The following is a 24,186-nucleotide window of genomic DNA, read 5'->3' on the forward strand; positions in this document are numbered from 1 at the left end:
TCCGGAGTCTGACATACCAGTAGTGAGCGCAGGTACAATGATATATACACGAGCTTTGGTGAGGGGCATTGATGCTAGGCATCCATACAATGCTGAGTGATTGTGTGTGTGTGTGTGTGTGATGAGTGGGCAGTTGAGGCAGACATATTGAGTATGTTGAGAGTGAGAGTACCTGGGGATATCACTGTGAAATCATTCTTTGACATGCATACTTGACGTGTAGACATAAATATGTATCATTCCTCATACTAGCTGTAATTGACATGTTCTTATCAGTGTCAGGCTTTAATTGTTGTACTTGAAAGAATGTCTAAATTCCTGTGACATGAATGAGTAGATTTTGATAATTACTTTAAGTTACTTATTGTTATTGTCATCATTATATTTGTGTTGTCGTTTATATTGCATTTTGACTGTCTTCTTCTGAGCTCGTAACTGCTTTCATCCCAAGGTTAGTTCTGTTACTTATTGAGTACATGGGATCACTTGTATTCATACTACACTCTTTACTTCGTGTGCAGATCCAGGTACATCGGGACGTGGTGATTGCTAGATTCATGTTGCTACCGGTATTTAGAGATTTCGAGGTAGCTGTTATGACATCCGCAGACCTTGTCTCTCTTTCCTTTATTTTCCCTTATTGTTCTCTTATTTAGACAGTTGTACTAAGGAGTTCGTTTTATTTTGATACTCCGTACTGCTCATGTACTCGTTGAAACAAGATCTTTGGGATGGTTGTATCAGTATTTTTGGTTATTTACGTCAAAATTTCATGATTTTCTGGTTGTTAAGTTATTAAACTATGTCTCTACCAAGTTCCTTGATTTTGGTGACTGTTGGCTTGCCTAGCAAGTTGTGTTAGGCACTATCGTGGTTCCAGTGGGAGCTGGGTCATGACAATGATATGTTAAAGTGTCTAGGAGGGTGAATCACTATTTTTAAATATATCCTACCCGTCCTTTAGCCCACATTACAACTATAAAAATCCCCTATGGTTTTTCTTTGTACCTTGGTTCTTTTCCATGGGATGTAGTTTGAACCGGATAGTAGTTTTTTATTTTTAGAGAAAATTAGGATGTAGGAATAAAAGGGTGGAGGAAGGTGAGTCTTTGAGGCACCTTTGACTTGTTTGATAGTAGCATATTTAAGATTTGGCATGTGTAGTATCTTCCCTATGTGTTAAAATTTCTTATGATGTCTTGGTGAAATGGATAGCATGTCTTGTAACGCCCATGTTTCATTTTCTTGACTTATTTCATTTTTGTACTTAATGTTTAATATCGTGTGGCTCCATGAATACTTGATTTGGTTTGAGAGTTGGAATGGGACTGTCTTAGTGAGTCATGTGCCATGTGTGAAGTAAGGCTTTGTATAGTCCATGTTATTGCATTTATGTCTAGAACTTGCCTAGCATGTGAATTGATGCAAAATTTTAGGTGATACTCGGTTTGAAAAATGATTTTAGTCTTTCTTTGATATTTTTGAGCTTAATTCTTATAACAAATAAAATTATCCCTAATCAACATTTTTGAGTCTATAGACTTTTATTTGGAGCCCACATTACAAGGTTATAACCCTTTTTGTTCTTAATTGACATTATTTTAAATATTTTACCTCTTAAAGCACTTAACTTGTAAAATGAGCGCTAGAAATATTAAGGAGGGAACTTGTATGGCTTTTGAGTGGAACCAATGAAAGAAAGAAAGGCGCACTTTTGTTATAAGAGATACACCGATAGCGAGAATTGTAAATAAGAGAAAAAATGCAAAAAAAGAAATAATTGGAAAAAGGAAGAAAAAGAAAAAAAATATGTAGATAAATAAATTGACATCTTGTCCTTGCTAGTGAGTGTGAGTTAAAGTAGTTCTTATAGAAATATGAAATATTTTTGGGGTAATTTTGTTTGTGAAATTAAAGTTGAGATTGAAGAATATGCGTGTAAAGTTAATTGTGTGATATGTTAAAGTGCTTAGGAGGGTGAGTCATTATTATTAAATAAATCATACTCGTCCTTTATCCCATATTACAACCATAAAAAGTCATAAATTATATTAGATCGAGCGAGCCTGTAATGACCCGGCTGGTCATTTGAGTATTTTAGCCTTGTTTCCCCCTGCTTCATGCTTTACTTACGTGTAATCGTGATTACGTGACTTTCTGGGGAGGCTAGTTTGGTTTCGGGGAGGTTCTGGAGTAAATTGGGACACATAGCCCTAACGGTGGAAGCGTATGTTATATGTGTTGACCGAAGTTTGACTTCTATGTAGACGACTCTGGAATGGTGTTTTGATTGTTCCAATAGTTTCGTATGGTAATTTTGGACTTAGGCTTGTGTCCTAATTTGGATTTGGAGGTCCCTAGATTGATTTGGTATTTTTTGGCAAAAGTTGAAAAGTTGAAGGTATGGAAGGTTGATAGGTTTGACCCAGAGTTGACTTTATTGATATATGGTTCGGATTGTGGTTCCGGGAGTTGGAATAGGTCTGTCGTGCCATTTGGGAGCTGTATGCAAAATTTGGGATCATTCCGAGTTAATTTGATAAGGTTCAGCATGAGTTTTAGAAGTTGAAAGTTCATTAGTTCATCAGGCTTGCATCAAGGTGTGATTCATGGTTTTGATGTTAATTTATGTGATTTAAGGCCTTGAGTATGTTTGTGTTATGTTTTGGGAATGGATGGAGTGATTGGACGGGGTCTCGTGGGCTTCGGGTGTATTTTGGATGGATTTGGGATCATTTGTGGAGTTGTTGGCGGTGCATATTTCACTGAGTGTGATATTTTCGCATTTGCGGAAAAAGGGCCACAGATGTAGAGTCGCAGAAGCGGGCAGGTGAGTGCAGGTACGGATTTTGTTGGAGAAGGCAGGGACCGCAGATGCGATTAGTGTGGCGTAGAAGAGAAAGCGCATCAGCGGTGAAGGACCACACAAGCGGGAGCACATCTGCGATGAAGGACCGTAGATGCAGATGCGCAAGTTGAATGCAGATGTGGTATGTCGGAAAATGGAGGGAAATCGCATATGCGATGATGTGACCAAAGAAGTGATACCGCATATGCGATTAAGTGACCGCAAATGCGGAACCACTGACAGATGTTATATTTCAAAGGGTTTGGTCATTTTTCATTATTTGGAGTTGGGGAGTTCGGTTGGAGGCAATGTTAGGGTGACTTTTCACTACAATTGAAGAGGTAAGTGAAGTCTATTTAATTTTGATGATAGATATTGATTACCCCTGGATTATTACACCTGGTTTTTGTGAATTTAAGGTGATTGGGGGTTTTGGACTATGGTTTTGCAGATTGAAAATTGATGAATTGAGGGTAGATTTGAGGTTGAATTTGGGTGAAACACATATATTTGTACTTGTATTGGAATGGATGTTCGGAATTTGTGAGTTTTGTCGGGTTTTGGGGTGCGGGATCGAGGTTGACGTTTTGGGTTGACTTTGCATAATTGATTCAAGATATTATCTTTAATGTTTGGGTCGTTTTCTAAGCCTTTTATTGATGATATTAAGTTGTTTTGACTATATTCGATTCGCTCGGAGGCCAACTCGTATGGAAGAGCTTTTGGGAATACTGATTCTCGTATTTTGAGGTAAGTAACATATCTAAATTTGGGTCTAAGGGTAATTATTCCTAAGAACTGAGGGTAATTATTCCTGAGAACTATGTTATTTGAGATGTGTTAGGGTAACACACAATCTAGGTGACAGGCGTGTGTGCGTTCACCAGGGTATTCATGATCTTAGAGGACTTTAGACTATTATGGGACTTGTCTTCTTATCATGCTCTAGTATATCCGTGTTTTCTCTACTTGAATGATTATTTGAGCTATGATTCATGTTAGAAATCATGTCTAGGCTATGTGCTTATTTGTTTGAAGACATAATAGGGGTATTCTTGCTGTTTTGAGTCGTTTGTTTTTAGATGTAGTCATAATTCTTCATCTACATGTTATATCTCAGTTTCTATATATTATTGATTTGTCACATCACATGTTGTTGTCGACTTCTATATGTGATACTGTTTGGACTGAGTTTTATGAGATGTGAGCCACTAAGACTTGAGCGGTTGATGACTGATATGGGCTATTGATCCGCGTTGTGAGTGATATTTGGGTTGGGTTGCACACCGCAACAGATTGATATTTGGATCGGATTGCATACCGCAACCGATTGATATATGGATCGAATTGCACACAACAACGGTTATATTGATTATTGATTAGCGTTTGGGCCATAATTCGCCCCTCTAGAGTCTAATATTACAGTGAGCGTAGGCACATAGATATGTGTGCTTTGGTGAAGGGCATTTGAGTCAGGCACATTTACAGTGCTGAGTGTGGTTGTGTATGTGATGGTGAGGGACACTTGTGCCACGCACCATGAGCATGCTGAGTGTGGTTACACTTGATGGTTCCATTGTGATGATATTGACTTAACATGTATATTTGACATGTAGGCATAGAGATGCATTTTCCTCATGCTAGCTGGTAAATGAGATATATTATCTGTGTTGGGCCTTGTTATACTTGGAAATCATATCAAAATTTCCGTAACTGTGAACGAGTTGAACATGGTATCTTTGAGTTATTTACTTTTATTGCTTTATTATGTCTTGAATAGTTAATGATTATTGATGTTGGCATTGACTTTCTTACGATCTCGTCACCGCTTTCTGCCCAAGGTTAGGTTTGTTATATATTGAGTACATGTGATCGATTGTACTCATACTACACTCTGCACTTATGTGCAGATCGATTGTACTCATAATATCAAGGCTAACTCAGCCTGGAAAATAGCTAAATACAACTAAAGAAAGATAAGAGGGAGAAGAGCAGGGGCTGCGATCGCCAAACATCTACCTTGCTATCTTCGAGAAAATCTGCAACCAGAACAATCAACAACCGGTACCATGTCCAGCTACACTTGGATCTGCACACAAGTTGCATGGAGTAACGTGAGTACGCCAACTTAGTAAGTAACAACAATAAATAAAGACTGAGCAGCAATGACGAGCAATAAAGCATATAACGTTCATATCATGAAATCTCAGTAAAACACCTCATGCTTTTAAAATCAAGATTTGAATCAAAATATCTCGTTTAAACCCAGTTCCAGTAAAAATCATGTATTTTGAGATTCTATAGTGATCATGTACTCGTTGACACCAGATCTTTAGGATGGTTGTAGCAGTGTTACCATTGATTCCTCATATATTTCATGATATTTTCATTGTTAATATTAATAAGTTCTATTTTATTGAATTCATTGTTATTTTGTAACTGTTGGCTTGCCTAGCAAGCAGTGTTAGGCATCGTCGCGGCCCTGATTAGAGTTGGGTTATGATAAGTTGGTTCAGAGCACTAGGATGTCTATATCGCATGAGTCATGATCAAGTTCACTGGAGTCTTGCGGATCAATACGGAGACGCCTGTACTTATCTTCGAGAGACTACCGAACTATTAGAAAACTTTGCTTTCTTGCATTCTTGTCGTGCGGATTTGTTAATTTTGAAGTCTGAACCTTGACTCTTCTATTCTCTCACAGATAGTGAGGACACGTTTAGTTGATCAGGCACCTATGCCACCAATCAAGGACACGAGAGGACGGAACCGAGGTAGAGGCCGGGGTGGGGCTCACACTACAGCTAGAGTAGAACTTGTGGAGCCAGCAGCTGCTCCAGTGGAGGAGCATGTTCCAAAATCTATTGAGCCGGTGGGACCAGCTTAGACACCGGCGGTGCCTATTGCTATACCTGGTCTTCAGGAGACTTTGGCTCAGATCTTGTGTGTGTAACGAGCTTGGATAAGAAGGGTATGGTACCAGTCACACTAGCTACCTCACAGGCTGGGGGAGGAGCCTAGACTCCCGCCGCCCGTACACCGGAGCAGCTAGCTTAGGGTTATTAGACACCAGTGGTGTTACCAATTCAGCCAATTATTGATGCTCGGGCCAAGGCTAGTCCATCTTTGTCTGATAAGGAGCAGAATAGGTTGGAACGATTTAAGAGGCTTGATCCTCCTAACTTTAGTAGAGGATAGTCAGATGATGCTCAAGGTTTTCTTGATCGGTATCACTGGATTCTTCGTACAGTAGGTATTATGGACATCAGTGGAGTTGCATTAACTTCTTTTTATTTGATAGGGGAAATCTACATATGGTGACAGATATATGAGTCGGGCAGGCCTGCTGATGCATCACTACTTACATGGCATCAATTCTCACTTCTCTTTTTATAGGAGTTTGTTTTACATACTAGCAGAGAGGAGTTGTGTAGGGAGTTTGAAAAGCTATGCTAGGGGAATATGACTATGACCCAATACGAGATAAGATTTACAGATTTGGCATGTCATGCAGTATGGTTGGTTCCCATCGAGAGACAGAGAGGGTATCACGAGGTTAATTGATGGCCTCAACTATGGTCTATGTTACAGTTTGGCTCGAGAGACCGAGATAAATTCTAGGTTTGACCAGGTGGTTGAGATTGCAAGGCTCATGGAGCATGTTCGCAAGCTCGCATTTTAGGTGGTTTTGGTGGTACCTCGTCCGAAAGTTAGTCACATCACAACGGAGGTTGTCCTTTTAGGCTCGCTCAGGCAGCTCGTTAGATTCCTCGTGGTTATTTAGCTAGCCGCAGTTCATACAGTGTTCGTCTAGTTTAGTCATCCTTTAGTAAACTTCGAGCTCAGAGCTCATACCGTATTGCATCAGTTTAGGTTTCATCGGTATCGAGTTCTTCCAATGGTTATTCTAGTTCACGGGCTTCGATTTAGCCCCCGCAGTCATCCCTAGTCCAAGGTTGCTAAGAGTGTGGGGAGTTGGGGCATATGAGGAGCTATTTCCCCCATCTTCTCATAGGTCCCGTACTACAGGGAGGTCAGAATATGACTCCCGCACCAGTTGCTACACTACCCACTCAGCTATCTCGTGGTGGAAGTCGTACGGGGTGAGGTCTCCCCAGTGGGGGAGGTCCGTTAGGCGGTGGTTAGGCCCGTTGCTATGCATTTCCCGCTATGCTAGAGGCAGTTTCTTCTAACACCGTGATCACATGTATTGTTTTTGTGTGCCATAGAGATACTTCAATGTTATTTGACCCCGGTTCCACTTATTCATATGTGTCATTATACTTTTCTTGTTATTGATACACCTCGTGATTCTTTTGATATGCATGTTCATGTATCTACACCAATAGGTGATTCTATTGTGGTAGATCATGTATATTGATCTTGTGTGGTGACCATTAGGGGTTATAAGCCTAGAGTTGATCTCTTACTACTTAGTATGATTGATGTTGATGTGATTTTGGGCATAGATTGGTTGTCACCATATCATGCTATTCTTGACTATCACGCTAAGACCGTGACATTGGTTATGCCGGGGTTGCCGAGGTTGGAGTCGAGAGGGTCCCTAGATCATGTTCCTAATAGGTGTCTTTTTCTGAAGGCACAACAGATGGTTAAGAAGGATTGTTTGGCATTTTTTGGCCTTCGTGAGAGATGTTAGTGGTGATACTCCCAATTATTGAGTCTGTTCCAGTAGTGAGGGAGTTCTCAGGTGTGTTCCTGCAGATCTTCCAGGCATGCCATCTGACAGGGATATTGGTTTTGGTATTGATCTAGTGTCAGGCACTTAGCCCATCTCTATACCACTATATCGCATGACATAAGTGGAGTTGAAGGAACAGTTACATGAGTTGCTAGGTAATGGTTTCATCAGGCCTAGTATGTCACCTTGGGGTGTATCGGTACTATTTGTGAAGAGGAAAGATGGTTCTATTAGGATGTGCATTGACTACAAGAAGTTGAACAAGGTTACTATCAAGAACAAGTACCCACTACCACATATTGATGACTTATTTGATCAGCTTTAGGGTGCTAGGGTATTCTAGAAGATGGATTTGAGATCGGAGTATCATCAGTTGAAGATCCGGGCTTCAGATATTATAAAGACGGCATTCAGGAGCCGCTACGGTTACTACGAGTTTTTGGTGATGTCTTTTGGGCTGACCAATGCCCCAACAACTTTTATGCACCTGATGAACAACGTACTTCAGCCCTATCTTGTTTCCTTCATCATAGTTTTCATTGATAATATATTGGTGTATTCTCGCTGCCGGGAACATCATGAGTAGCACTTGAAGATCGTGCTCTAAACTTTAAGGGAGAAGAGGATATATGCTAAATTCTCCAAGTGTGAGTTTTGGTTAGACTTAGTGGCATTCTTGGGCCATGTGGTGTCGAGTGGGGGATTAAGGTGGTTGTGATAAAGATTGAAGTAGTTTAGAGTTGGCCTAGACCGTCTTCTACTACTGAGATCCGGAGTTTTCTTATGTTAGCTAGGAATTATCAGTGTTTGATGGAGGGGTTTTCATCTATAGCAGCCCCATTGACTAGATTCACGCAGAATGATTCCCTATTTAGGTAGTCTAATGAGTGTGAGGAGAGCTTTTAGAAGCTCAAGACTACCTTAACTACAACTCCAGTTCTAGTTTTGCCTTCGGGATCGGGTTCTTATACAGTCTATTGTGATGCTTCTCGGATTGGCATTGGGTGTGTGTTGATGCAGGAGGGTAGAGTTATTGCTTATGCTTCACGTCAATTAAAGCCCCATGTGAAGAACTACCATGTACACGATTTGGAGTTGGAAGCCATTGTTCATGCGCTGAAGATTTGGAGGCACTTTATTTACGACGTGGCTTGTGAGGTGTTAAAAGATCACATGAGTCTCCAACACTTATTCAAGCATAAGGATCTGAACTTGAGGCAAAAGAGGTGGTTAGAGCTGTTAAAAGACTATGATATCACCATTCTTTTTCATCCGGAAAGGCCAATGTGGTGGCCGATGCTTTGAGTAGGAAGGGTGAGAGTATGGGGAGTCTTACTTAAATTCCAGTTGGGGAGAGACTTCTTAGCATTGTATTTTCAGGCTTTGGCCAACCGGTTTATGAGGCTGGATATTTCGAATTCCGGTAGAGCTCTTGTTTGTGTTGTATCACTGTCATCTTTTTTTGAACTCATTAAGACACGTCAGTAATGATTCCTGCTTGCTTGTCCTGAAGGACACGGTGCTACACAGTGATACTAAAGAGGTTGCTATTGGTGATTATGGGGTATTGAGTCTGCATGGTCGGATTTGTGTTCTGAATGTGGATGGGTTGTGTGAGTTGATTCTTGAGGAGCCCCATAGTTCGTGGTATTTCATTCATTAGGGTGCCTTGAAGATGTATCAAGATCTGAGGAAGCATTTATCGGTGTCGGAGGATGAAGAAGGATATTGTTGAGTATGTTTCTCGGTGTTTGAACTGTTGGCATGGATGAAGAAGGATATTGTTGAGTATGTTTCTCGGTGTTTGAACTGTTGGCATGTGAAGTATGAGTATTAGAGACTCGGTGGTTTGCTTCAAGGCTTGATATTAAGTGGAAGCATATCACTATGGATTTTTTATTTGGGCTTCCTTGGACCCTGAAAAGGTTTGATGTAGTGTGGGTCATTGTGGACAGACTTACCAAGTCTGCACATTTTATTCCAGTCATGACTACCTACTCTTCAAAGAAGCTGGCTCGGATTTATCTTTGTGAGATTGTTCGCCCTCATGGTATGCCTGTGTCTATTATCTCGAATCAAGGAACTCAGCTCACATCACATTTTTAGAGAGCAGTGCAATGAGAGTTGGGCACACAGGTCGAGCTAGGTATAGCCTTTCATCCACAGATGGACAGGCAGTTTGACCGCACTATTTAGATTTTGGAGGACATGTTACATGACTGTGTCATTAATTTCAGAGATTCATGGGATCAATTTCTTTCGTTATCATAGTTCGCCTACAACAACAACTATCAGTCGAGTATCTAGATGGCTCTTTATGAGGCCTTATATAGAAGGCGATGTCTTTTTCCAGTTGGTTGGTTTATGCCTGGGGAGGCAAGGTTGTTGGACATTGATTTGGTCTATGATGCTTTGGAGAAGGTGAAGTTCATTCAGGAGCAGCTCTGCACAGCGCGGTCCAAGCAGAAGAGTTATGCAGACTGGAAGGCTCGTGATGTTGTATATATGGTGGGCGAGAAGGTAATTCTTAGCATTTCATTTATGAAGGGCCTAATGAGGTTTGAGAAAAAAGAAAAGTCGATCCCTAGGTATATTGGTCCTTTTGAGTTGCTTGAGAAAGTTGGAGAGGTGGCCTACAAACTTGCCTTGCCACCTAGGCTATGTAAGGACCCGTAAAAATTTTATCGAAACACTCGGGGTTTTGTGGTGCCAAGTTAGATTCCTGCATTATTATGGTTCGGACTTTTTGGATTGAACAGTACCCTACGGACTGAGAGGAAAATGTTTTGCAAAATGGCCGCAGAGTGAAGCAGTAAGTTTGGCCAACTTGAGGTCAGCTTTGAGGTCGCGACCGCATAATCGATGTGCGGACCACATATCGGTCACATAATTCCTGTTGGATTTCTGCGGAAGGAGTTTCGCGGTGCATTATGCGACTGCGGAACAAGTATGCGGACCGCATACTTATCGCATACTTGAGCCGAAAGTTTAGGCCCCTGAGGGCCATTTTTCCGGTCACTTTGCGGACCGCATAACTATTATGCGGTCGCATATGCGACCGCAGACCTGTGTCGGGGCACCATTTTTCTTAATTTAAAACCCGACCCCCATTCCGTTAAAACACCCATTTAGCCTATTTTGAAGCTCATTTCTGATATTTCTAGTGAAAGAGAGAGAGGGTTCTAGAGGGACAAAGCTTGGAAATATTCAAGTAGAGCACCAAATTCTTCATCCAAAAGGTAAGACTTCATCACCCCAGCTCTTAATTTCAAACATAGCTATAATGGGGTATTAATAAGATGGTCCATGGGTATGAGGGTTGTTAGTCTTGCATGCATGTGATAAAGAGTGTGGGAAAAATAAAAAGTGAACTAGAACCATGAACGTTTTCCTAATTTTGGGTTCAATTTGTATATTGAAAAAATAGATTGAGGTTGCTAAGGGTTCCGGATAATTTTAGAGTCTAAAGAAACGCAATTGAGGTATGTATGGCTAACTCTCTTCTTCTTAGAATCGAACTCCTGGTGTTTGAATAATTGGTGTAAGTTCCAACTTGATTATACTAGAATTGTTTGCCTTAGTATGTTTGATTGAAAGAGTCATGTTCCCTAATTGTTTTAGATGGTTACCATGTCATCATGCTATTTGAGAACATAATTATGGTTTCCAAGATCCTTCCCTTATGTGTGAAATGCCTTATGTGATGGTACTTATCGACATGAATGATGATGTTATTTGAACAAATAAAAAGGGAAAGACTTGAATTGTAAAATGTGCCCAAGTGCCAAGAACTACTTAATAAATGAGGCTGTTTGTGCCATGTAATGAATATGGGAAAGAAATGTGAATTGAGTGGACAGTTGAAAGAGGTTATGTCTCAAGTGAGATGGCTTAGCCGATCGGGCCGAGATCGGATGCCATGCTGTACACATGGTGGCATTTGTATTGGAATTATTGAATTACATTGTGGATATGGATATGTCTCACTTGAGATGGCTTAGCCGGTCGGGCCGAAACCGGACTCCGTGTAAAAACACGGTGGCATTGTGAGTTGTGGCTTTAGCACTAAAGATTATTAATCTAAAAAGATGGAAAGATTAAATTGGGAACTATGTGATCCTTACTTGGTGTTTTCTTTGTATTTTTATGAAGTACTTATTGATTATTATGACTGCCTTCTCTTTGTTTCACTGTTCATTCTACTAAGATTGGTGTTTGCCTTATACTAGTACTATTCGACAGTACGAACGTCCCTTTTGCCGGGGGCGCTACATCTTTGAATGGATGTAGGTGGTTCGATCGCAGATAGTGGTGCTCTCTTTCTCTCCTCATAGCAGTCTTGGTGAGCCTCATTTCTCCCAGGGGTCATGTAGTCCTTCTTTTATATAAGTTTTTACATTTTGAGGTATAGTCAGGGCCTTATTGCCAGCATTGTCATGTTGCTCTTTTGTATCCTTAAAGGCTCCGTAGACATTTTTGTGGGTCATGTGTGTATGTTGGGGTGGTCGTTGGATCGAGTTGTATTTTGGAAACTCAACTATGGCATAATGTATATAAGGAAAATGAACTAGCAACGTTTATATATTTATATAACTGATCTCTCCCCGATTTTACAAATGGTGATGCGATCCCTTTTTGGGTTATGAATGAGTGTGGTAGGAAAGGTTTAATAGGCTTGCTCGACCGGATTCACTCGGTTGAGCGCCGGTCACACTCCCCGAGGTTGGGGCGTGACAGGCTATCAGGAGTCCACCCAGTGGTTTATGTTTCTATGCTCCGGAAGTATTATGAAGATCTGTCTCATATTTTAGACTTCGGCACGGTGCAATTGTATGGGGAATTGACTTATGATGTGGAGTCAGTGGTCATTTTGGATCAGCAGGTTTGAAATATAAGGTCGAAGAACATAGCTTCGGTGAAGGTTCAATGAAGAGCTCGGCCGGTCGAGGAGGCTACTTGGGAGACTGATCAAGATATGCAAAGCAGATATCCTCACTTTTTTGAGACCCCAGGTATGATTCTAGACTCGTTCGACGATGAACGTTTGTTTAAAAGGCGCAGAATATAATGACCGACAGGTCATTTTGAGTATTTTAGCCTCGTTTCCCCCTATTTGATGCTTTACTTAGGTGTAATTATGATTACCTGACTTGCCAGGGTGATTGGTTTGGTTTCAGAGAGGTTCTGGAGTGAATTAGGACACTTAGCCCCAAGTTGGAAGTGTAAGTTATAAGAATTGATCGAAGTTGACATTTATATAGATGACTCCGGAATGGTGTTTAGATTGTTCCAATAGCTTCTTATGGTGATGTTGGACTTAGGCATGTATCCAGATTTGGATTTGGATGTCTGTAGGTTGATTTTGCATTTTGGCAAAAGTTAGAAAGTTGAAGGTTTGGAAGGTTGATAGGTTTGACCGGGAGTTGACTTTGTTGATATTGGGTTTGTATTGTGGTTACGAGAGTTAGAACATGTTTGTGGTGTCATTTGGGACCTGTATGAATAATTTGAGATCATTCCGAGTTAATTAGATATGGTCCAGCATGAGTTTTAGAAGTTGAAAGTTCAAGAGTTCATTAGTCTTGAATCGAGGTGTGATTCGTGGTTTTGATGTTGTTTTATGTGATTTGAGACCTCGAATAAGTTTGTGTTATGTTTTTGGATTAGTTGGAGTGATTGGACGGGGTCTCGGGGGCCTCATATGTGTTTCAGATGGATTTCGAATAATTTGTGGAGTTGTTGGCAGTGCTGGTTTTGCTGAGTCTAACCTTTTTGCATCTCCGGAAAAAGGGCTGCAAATGCGGAGATACAAAAGCGGGCTAGGTGAGCATAGGTGCGGATTTGGTTGGAGAAGGAAGGGACCGCAAATGCGGTTTGTGTGGCGCAGAAGCGAAAGCACATATGTGGTGAAGGACGTCAGATGTGGTAAGTTGACAGATGGAGGGAAATCGCAGATGCAATGATGTGACAGCAGAAGTGACACCGCCAAAGCAGTTAAGTGATTGCAAATGCGGAATCACTGGTAGATGTTATATTTCGAAGGGTTTGGTCATTTTTCATTATTTGAAATTGTGGAGCTCGGGTGGAGGCGATTTTTGGGAGACTTTTCACTACAATTGAAGAGGTAACTGAAGTTTATTTAATTTTGATGATAGATATTGATTACTCATGGATTAATACCCCTAGTTTATGTGAATTTAAGGTGATTTTTGGGGGTTTTGGACTATGGTTTTGCAGAGTGAAGATTGATGAATTGAGAGTCGATTTAAGGTTGTATTTGGGTGAAACACATATATTTGGACTCGTATTGGAATGGGTGTTCGAAATTTGTGAGATTTGTTGGTTTTGGGGTTTTGATTGAGATTTTGTTATCAGATTTGAGTAATTTTGGTATGGGTGGACTCGTGGTTGAATGGGTGTTTAGATTTTGTGACTTTTATCGAATTCTGAGACATGGTCCCGGGGGTTGACTTTTCGACATTTGATTAAGAACTTATCATTTTTATATGGAATTGATTCATATAGCTTGAGTTGATCGTATCGAATTGTTTGTTGCTAGATTCGAGGCATTCGGAGGTCGTTTCGCGAGGCAAGGGCTTGTTGGAGTAGAGTTTTGCAAAATTTGAGGTAAGTAACACTTCTAAACATGGTTCTGAGGGTACGAAACCCCGAATTACGTGTTGTATGATTGGTGTAGAGGTGACACACATGCTAGGTGACGGGCGTACACCATAGGAATTGTGACTTGGTCAATTCCATGGAATTGTATAGTCGATTAATCTTTTCATTACCGCATTTTTACCATGTGTTAGAGAAATTGAGCTGCCGGTCATGTTAGAAATCCAGCTTAGGCTACATGTCGGTACTGTTGGGATCCACAGAGGCTGTGTCACATGTTGAACTATTTGCTTAACTTGCCATTTTATACTCAATCACAACTATTATTTGCATATCACATCTCAGTCTCTATTGTCCTTTATGGATACATCACATCATCATTGTTTGGGATGATTATCATGATTCTTGTGAGCCCAAGAGACTGGAGAGATTAATGATTGAGTGAGGATGAGGGTCTATTGCGGGTGATATTCATGGGATTGGGTTGCACGCCGCAGCATGCATTATTGATTCATGCCAGGATTTGGCTTATGATAGCGCTTGGGCTGGATCTGCCCCTCCGGAGTCTGCACATCCACAGTGGGCATAGTTGCTAGTGATTATTTACATTTCGGCTGGATCTGCCATGGTTTATTTGCATTTGGGCTGGATCTGTACTGGTTTATTTGCATTTGGGGTGGATCTGCCTGTTATGTGTTGAGTTTTATTGCAAAACCTGAAAGCATGTCTAAATTCTTGTGCCATTACCTATAGATTATGTATTTATGAGGTATCACTAACATATTTTCCGTGAATTTTCTGTTCTGTTAATTATGTATGTGGGATGTAATGTTCGAGTTCATCACTACTTTCAGTCCTAAGGTTAGATTTGTTACTTATTGAGTTGGTTGTACTCACGCTACACCCTGCTCCTTGTGTGCAGATCCAGGTGCTTCTGGTCATGGCAGTTGCTAATTCACCAAGTTCAGACATTCGGAGATCATCGAGGTAGCTACTTTGGCATCTGCAGGCCTTGACTCTCCTCCCCATATTTCAGTTTATTTATTTAGTTCTACTTTCCAGATAGTGTACCAGACTATGTCATTATGTAGATACTTATGTACTCAGTGACACCACGATTTTGGGAAAACTTATGTATTGAGTTATGATATTCTATCCCATTTTATTAGATTTTTATTTATTTAAACTGTTTTAGTATATTTCAAAGTTGAAAGTGTTGTAAATATCTGAGTAGTCGGCTTACCTAGTACCGTGATAGACTCCATCATGACATGGTGGGTTTTGGGTCGTGACAAGTTGGTATCATAGCCTAGGTTACATAGGTCTAACGAGTCATGAGCACGTTTAGTAGAGTCTTGCGGATCGGTATGGAGACGTCTGTACTTATCTTCGAGAGGCTGCCGAACCCTTAGGAAAACTTCAATTTCTTGTACTCTTGTCGTGCGAATTTATTGATTCCGAGAACTAAACTTTTGTTATTCTATTATCTCACAGATGGCGAGGATACGTGCTACCGGGCCAGACGGACAACAACCAGTACCACCAGCTAAGGCTGAGGTCGCGGTAGGGGCCGCGGTAGGGGTAGAGGTGCAGCTCGTACAGTAGCTAGAGCAACACCTACAGATCCACTAGTTGCTCCAGCTCAGGAGCAGGTTCAAGATGTGGATGAGCCAGTGGGGCCAGCTTAGGCACCAGCTGTGCTTATTGTGATTCCAGTCTTTTAGGAGGCTTTTGCTTAGATTTTGACTGTGTGCACTAGCCTTGCTCAGGTGGTTTCTGTTCAGACTGCGCCAACCACTTCCCAGGACGGGAGAGGTACTCAGACTCTCGCCGCTCATACTCCAGAGTAGGTGATACAGGGACTTCAGACCCTGAGGGTACTACCAACCCAGCCGGTTGTAGTTTCTAAGGCCCAGGTGGGTCCTGTTATGGCTGATGATGAACAGAGGAGACTAGAAAGATTTTGGAGGCTCCAACCTCCATCATTCAGTTGGGGTTGAGTCAGAGGATGCCCAGGACTTATTGGATAGGTGCTAGCAGATTCTTCGCACGGTGGGTATTCTGGAGACCAGTGGTGATTCATTCACTACTTTTCAGTTTACTAGGGCTGAATTCAGATAGTGGGAGGCCTATGAGAGGCGCAAGCCAGTCGGTGCAGCACCACTTACATGGCATGAGTTCTTCGTTCTCTTCTTGGAGAAGTTTGAGCCACAGACCTGCAGGGAGGAGCTACGCAGGTAGTTCGAGCAGCTATGTCAGGCATGTCTATGACCAAGTATGAGATGAGGTTTTTAGAGTTGGCTCGTCACGTGCTTTGGTTGGTTCCCACTGAGAGGGAGAGTATTTGGAGGTTCATTGATGGCCTCTACTATCAGTACCGTTTTGTTATGACTCAAGAGAGTGTATCAGGTGCTACGTTCGACGAGGTGGTTGATATTACTTGGCGGCTGGAGATGCATCATAGTTAGGAGAGGGAGGCTAAGAGGCCTCGTGGTTCGGGTGGTTTCAGTGGTGTTCCTTCTAGGGTGACAGTCCTACCACAGCAGGGGTCATCCTTATAGGCCCGCTGAGATGGCTCGTCCATCTCATCGTGGTGCATCATCCAGCTATGGTTCGTACAGTGCTAGACCGGGTCAGTCATCTCTCAGAGTTCATCTCGTTCCCCATCAGTTCGGGGTTCATCTACACCAGGTTCCTCTCGTAGTTATTCTGGTTCACGGGTCCGCCTTAGTATTTGTCACCATTTTTCGAGAGGGGATGTTTTGAGTGTGGAGAGTTGGGTCGTGTGAAGAAGTTTTGTCCCCGCCTTATGGAAAGTCCAACTCTACAGAGGAGTCATGCCACAACTTCAGCACCAGTTACTTCACCACCTGCCCAGCCAGCTCGGGGTGAGGCTTAGGCAGCTAGAGGTCGCCTTAGAGGGGGATGCCGATCAGGTGGCGGTCAGGCTCAAATCTATGCTATTCCTGCCAGGCCAGATGCCATTGCTTCAGACACAATGATCTCAGGTATTGTATCAGTATGCCACATAGATGCTTCTGTATTATTTGGCCTTGGTTCCACATACTCGTATGTATCATCATATTTTTCTCGTTATCTAGATATGCCTTGTGAGTTCTTAGCTTCATTTGTTCATGTATCTACGCTAGTGGGCGATACTATTATTGTGAACCGTGTATATCGGTCATGTGTAGTGACTATTGGGGGATTGGAGACTAGAGTTTATCTCTTATTGCTTTGTATGGTTAATTTTGACATGATTTTGGGTATGGATCGGTTGTCTCCATGTCATGCTATTCTGGATTGTCACGCTAACACCGTGACATTGGCGATGCTGGGGTTGCTAAGGATCGAGTGGAGAAGTTCTCTAGATTATGTTCCCTGCAGTGTGATTTCTTATTTGAAGGCCTAACGGATGGTTGGGAAGGTGTGTTTGTCCTACATGGCCTTTGTGAGGGATGTTAGTGCTGATACTCCTACTATTGACTATGTTTTGATGGTGCGAGACTTTTCAAATGTGTTTCCTGCAGACCTGTCGGGCATGCCGCTCGATAGGGATATTAACTTTGGTATTGACTAGGTGTCGGGCACTCAGCCCATTTCTATTCCTCCGTATCATATGGCACCAGCTGAATTGAAGGAATTGAAAGAACAACTTTAGGAACTTCTTGATAAGGGATTTATAAGGCCTAGTATGTCGCCTTGGGTGCACTGGTTCTGTTTGTGAAGAAGAAGGATGGTACAATGTGTATGTGCATCGACTATAGGTAGTTGAAGAAAGTTACAATCAAGAACAAGTATCCTTTGCCGCGCATTGATGATCTATTCGACCAACTTTAGGGAGCAGTGGTGTTTTCTAAGATTGATTTGAGGTCTAGGTATCACCAGTTGAAAATTTGGGACTCGAATATTCTAAACATAGCATTCAAGACCCGTTATAGTCACTATGAGTTCCTTGTGATGTCTTTTGGGCTGACCAATGCCCCAGCATCATTCATGCATCTGATGAATAGTGTATTTCAGCCATATCTCGACTCATTTTTCATAGTATTCATTGATGATATCCTGGTGTACTCATGTAGCAAGGAGGAGCATGCCCAGTATTTGAGAATTATGTTGCAGCGACTGAGGGAGGAGAAGCTTTATGTCAAGTTCTCCAAGTGTGAGTTTTGGCTTAGTTCAGTGGCGCTCTTGGGGCACGTGGTGTCTAGTGAGGGGATTAAGGTGCATCCAAATAAGATAGAGGTGGTTCAGAGTTGGCCCAGACCATCCTCAACTATGGAGATTCAGAGCTTTCTCGGCTTGGTTGGTTATTATCGCCGCTTCTTGGAGAGTTTCTCGTCTATTCCATCGCCTTTGACCAAATTGACCTAGAAGGGTACTCCTTTCAGGTGGTCGGATGAGTGCGAAGAGAGATTTCAGAAGCTCAAAACTGCCTTGACCACATCTCCAATTTTAGTTTTGCCTTCAGTGCCAGACTCTTATATAGTGTATTATAATGCTTCTCAGATTGGTATTGGGTGTGTCTTGATGCAGGGAAGGGGAGAGGGGGGCGGTAGAGTGATTGCTTATGCTTCGCGTCAGTTGAAGCCTCATGAGAAGAACTATCGTGTCCATGATTTGGAGCTGACATCCATTGTTCATGCATTGAACATTTAGAGGCATTATCTCTATGGTGTGTCTTGTGAGGTATTTACGGATCATCGGAGTCTCCAGCACTTGTTCAAACAAAAGGATCTAAATTTGTGGCAGTGGAGGTGGTTGGAGCTGCTAAAGTACTATGATATTACTATTCTGTATTATCTCGGGAAGGCCAATGTGGTGGCCAATGCCTTGAGTAAAAAGACGGTGAGTATGTGTAGCCTTGCATTTAGTCCTGTTGGAGAGAGACGTCTTGCAGTTGATGTTCGGGCCTTGGCCAACCAGTTTATGAGGTTAGATGTTTCGGAGCCCAGCCAGGTTCTAGCTTGTGTAGTTTCTTGGTCTTCTTTATATGATCGCAGTAGAGAGCGCCAGTATGATGATCCCAATTTGCTTATCCTTAATGACACGGTTTAGCACGGTGATGTCAAGTATGTTACTATTTTGGATGATGGGGTGTTGAGGATGCATGGTCAGATTTGTGTGCCTAAGGTAGATGAGTTACGTGAGTTGATTCTTGAGGAGGCCCACAGTTCGCGGTATTATATTCATCCGGGTGCCGTGAAGATGTACCAGGACTTGAGGCGGCACTATTGGTGGAGGAAGATGAAGAAGGATATAGTGAAGTTTGTAGCTCGATGCCTTAACTATCAGCATATGAAGTGTGAGCATCACAGACCGGGCATATTACTTCAGAGGCTTGAGATTCCGGAGTGGAAATGGGAGCGTATCAACATGGATTTTGTAGTTGGATTCTCATGGACTTCGAGGAAGTTTGATGCTATTTGGGTGATTGTGGATCGGTTGACCAAATTCGCGCATTTCATTCTAGTTGGGACTACTTATTCTTTGGAGCGGTTGGCTGAGATCTACATCCGCGAGATTGTTCGCCTTCATAGTGTGCCAGTGTCCGTCATTTCAGATCGGGGCACGCAGTTTACATTGTAGTTTTGGAGAGCAGTGCAGCAAGAGTTGTGAACACTCGCAGTCAGCTATATAACTCAGGCAGCAAAGGTTCGAGCAGGATAGCGGTTAGTCTTCCTCGCCTCTTTCAAATGGGTGGTGGGAATAGCTCTTCTAGCATCAACATGGATTGACGAGAGACTGGTAGTAGTCATCATATATTTCCATAGTAGTCATCCAACAAGAAAGGTAAAGACCACTTAGCGTAGTGGAGTAGGAAAGAGAGCGTCGAGCATAATTTTTGTGTCACCAAAAATCCTTTTTCGTTTATTGGGAGACTGAATGAAAAAGGATTTGTCAAGCAAGCATGATTGTCACGTCGATCGACAGTTGAGAAATACTATCTCTAGGGCTGTTGAGTTGAGTACAACATTTCACCCTCAGATGGACGGACAGTTCGAGCGCACTAATCAGATATTGGAGGATATGTTACGCGCTTGTGTCATAGATTTTGAGGGTTCTTGGGTCAGTTTCTGCGCTCGCAGAGTTTGCCTACAACAACAACTACCAATAGAGCATTCAAATGGCTCAGTATGAGGCTTTGTATGGGAGATGGTGTCGGTTTCCGGTGGGTTGGTTTGAGCCGGGTGAGGCTATGTTATTGGGTACTGTAGTTCAAGATGCTTTGGACAAGGTTAAATTGATTCAGGATTGGTTTCGCATGGCGTAGTCTAGAAACAAGATTTACACCGATCGGAGGGTTCGTGATGTTGCTTACATGATTAGGGAGAAGGTACTGCTCAAGGTTTCACCCATGAAGGGTGTGTATGAGGTTTGGGAAGAAGGGCAAGTTAAGCCCTCGGTATATTGGGCCATTTGAGGTGCTTCAGAGGATTGGAGAGGTGGCTTACAAGCTTATCTTGCCTCCTAGTCTGTCGAGTGTTCATCCAGTATTTCATGTTTTTATGCTCCGGAAGTATGTCAGCAATCCGTCTCATATTTTGGATTTCAGCACGGTTTAGTTGGATGGTGATTTGACTTATGATTTGGAGCCGATGGCCATTTTGGATCGGCAGGTTCGAAAGTTGAGATCAAAGGACATAGTTTTAGTGAAGGTGCAGTGGAGGGGTCAACCAGTTGAGGAGGCTACTTGAGAGACCGAGCGGGAGATGCAGAGCAGATATCCACGCCAATTTGAGACTCCATGTACGTTTCTAGACCCGTTCGAGGACAAACGTTTGTTTAATAAGGAGAGGATGTAATGACCCAGCTGGTCATTTTGAGAGTTGTAGCCCCGTTCCCTCATTTACTGCTCATTTTAAGCTTAATAGTTGCTATGTGACTTTCCGGGGTATTTGTTTCGATTCTGGGGATGTTTCGGAATGAGTTGAGACACTTAGTCTAAAGGTTGTGAGCTTTAATTAATAAGGTTGACCGGATATTGACTTATATGTAAACGACTCCGGAATGGAACTTTGATGGTTCTGTTAGCTTCGTTGGGTGATTTTGGACTTAGGAGTGTGTCTGGATATGATTTGGAGGTCCGCAGTTGAATTAGGTTTGAAATGGCGAAAGTTGGAAATTTAGAAGTTTGTCCGAGAGTTGACTTTGTGATTATCAGGCTTGGATTTTGGTTCTAGGAGTTGGCGTAGGTCCGTGGTGTCATTTATGACTTATTTGCAAAATCGTAGGTCAATCGGACTTGATTTGATAGGTTTCAACGTCAAATGTTGAAGTTGGAAGTTCATAAGTTCATTAGGCTTGAATCGATGCGCCATTCATGGTTTTATCATTGTTTGATGTGATTTGATGCTTCAAGTGAGTTCGTATGATGTTTTAGGACTTGTTGGTATGTTTGGTTGTGGTCCCGGGGGACTCGGGTAGATATCGGATGGTTAACGAATCAAATTTTAGACTTGGAGATTTGCTGAAAGTTTTATGGTGCATTGATCGTGTGGACAGATGGGGAATGTGATCGCGTAGTTGAGGGATGCAGTGAATCCCGAATGCGTGACTAATGTCGCATTCGCGTAGAGTATAGGAGGCAGCATCTGAGGTCACGCATTTGCTCTTCGCGATCGCGTGTAGATGGAAGTGATTGCGTAAGTTGAGGAAAGCAGTTCTTTGCATTCGCATTAGGATTGACGCGTCCGTGTAGGGTTGAATATCTAGCCAGTTGAGTTGTGCTTCGCGATCACGAAGCAATTTCCGCGATCGCGATTAAGGATATTTGGGCAGACTTAAATATTTCAAAAATGAGGGTTTGAGCCTATTTCACAAATTTGATTTTGGGAGCTCGGTTGGAGGTGATTCTTGGAGAGGTTTTCAAGGGAGTGATTGGGGTAAGTGATTATTACTTAGTTTTGGTTAAATTCCATGTTTATATCTTTGATTTTATCATTTAATTAGTGATTTGGGTTGAAATATTGGGGGGAAATGGATGAAAGTCCTTAGGCCAAATTTTGGTGATTTGATCGAGATTTTTGTATCGGATTTGAGTAATATTTGTATGAGTGGAATCGTGGTTGAATGGGTGTTCGGATTTTGTGACTTTTATCAGATTTTGAGACGTGGGCTCGGGGGTTGACTTTTGAGTTGACTTTTTGACTTTTGATTAAGAACTTAGGATTTTTATATAAAATTGATTCCTATAGCTTGAGTTGATCATATCAAATTGTTTGTGGCTAGATTCGAGGCATTCAGAGGTTGTTTAGCGAGGCAAGGGCTTGTTGGAGTAGAGTTTTGCACAGTTTGAGGTAAGTAACACTTCTAAACTTGGTTCTGAGGGTATGAAATCCCGAATTACTTGTTATGTGATTGGTTTTGAGGTGATGCACATGCTAGGTGACGGGCGTGTGGGCGTGCACCGTAGGAACTGTGACTTGGTCAATTCCATGGAAGTGTATTGTCGATTAATTTTTTCATTATCATATTTTTACCATGTGTTAGAGAAATTGAGGTGCCAGTCATGTTAGAAATCCTGCTTAGGTTATGTGCATGTACTGTTGGGACCCACAGAGGCCGTGTTACATGTTGAACTCTTTGCCTAACTTATCATTTTATACCCAGTCACAACTATTATTTGCGTATCACATCTCAGTCTATGTTGTCTTTTATTGACACATAATATCATCAACTGTTTGGGCTGTATATCATGATTCTTGTGAGCCCGAGAGACTGGAGAGATTAATGACTGAGTGAGGTTGAGGGTCTATTGTGAGTGATATTCATGGGATCGGGCTGCACGTCGCAACAGGCTTTGTTGATTCATGTGAGAATTTGGCTTATTATAGCACTTGGGCTGGATCTGCCCCTCCGGAGTGTGCACATCCACAGTGGGCGCAGTTGCTAGTGATTATTTACATTTGGGCTGGATCTACCCTGGTGTATTTGCGTTTAGGCTGGATCTGCCATAGGTTGGACCTGCCCTGTTCTGTGTTGAGTTTTATTGCAAAACCTAAAAGCATGTCTAAATTCTTGTACCATTACCTGTAGATTTTGAATTTTTGAGGTATCACTGTTATATTTTTCGTGGATTTTCCATACTGTTAATTTTGTATGTAGGCTGTAATGTTCGAGTCCGTCACTACTTTCGGTCCAATGGTTAGATTTGTTACTTATTGAGTTGGTTTTACTCACGCTACACCCTGCACCGCGTGTGCAGATCTAGGTTTTTCCGGTCACGGCGATTGTTGATTCACAAAGTTCAAATATTCGGAGATCATCAAGGTAGTTGCTTTGGCGTCTGCATGCCTTGACTCTCCTACCCATCTTTCAGTTTATTTATTCAGTTCTACTTTCTAGACAGTGTACCAGACTATGTCATTATGTAGATGCTCATGTACTTAGTGACACCCCGGTTTTGGGAAAACATACGTATTGAGTTATGATATTCTATTCCTTTTTATGAGATTTTTATTTATTTAAACTGTTTTAGTATATTTCAAAGTTGAAAGTGTTAGAAATGTCTAAGTAGTCGGCTTGCCTAGAGCCATGATAGGCGCCATCACGACATGTTAGGCTTTCCTAGAGCCATGATAGGCACCATCACAACAAGTACATTGTGCATACATGTAACTTCTTTGTGAGAGTGAGCGATATCTTTGATATATGGAAGTCCTTAAACTATATTTGATCATGACATTCGAATGTGTGAACTTCTGATTCTCTTTGATTTTGTTATGAGGGTACATGATTTTATGATGGATATGTTACGTTATCAGACTTCTCTAGGATGTTAAGTGTTCAATCCATGAGTGCATTATGACATTGAGCCGAGTTTTAAGGCTAGGACTGTTATGGGCATGTTGTCTTTATGTTGAATAAATTTTAAAGTATGGCATCAGTTAGAGGGAAGTGTGTGTTGAATGCATATACTAGAGTTTAATTGTTGCTATCAACCATGGTTATATGTATGGTTTGCTTTGGATGTGTTAAGTATAAAGTGCTCAAGGTTTGTGTACATTGCTGGTTG

This window comes from Nicotiana tabacum, chromosome 14 (genome assembly GCF_000715075.1).
Source record: "Nicotiana tabacum cultivar K326 chromosome 14, ASM71507v2, whole genome shotgun sequence".
Taxonomy (NCBI): Eukaryota; Viridiplantae; Streptophyta; class Magnoliopsida; order Solanales; family Solanaceae; genus Nicotiana; species Nicotiana tabacum.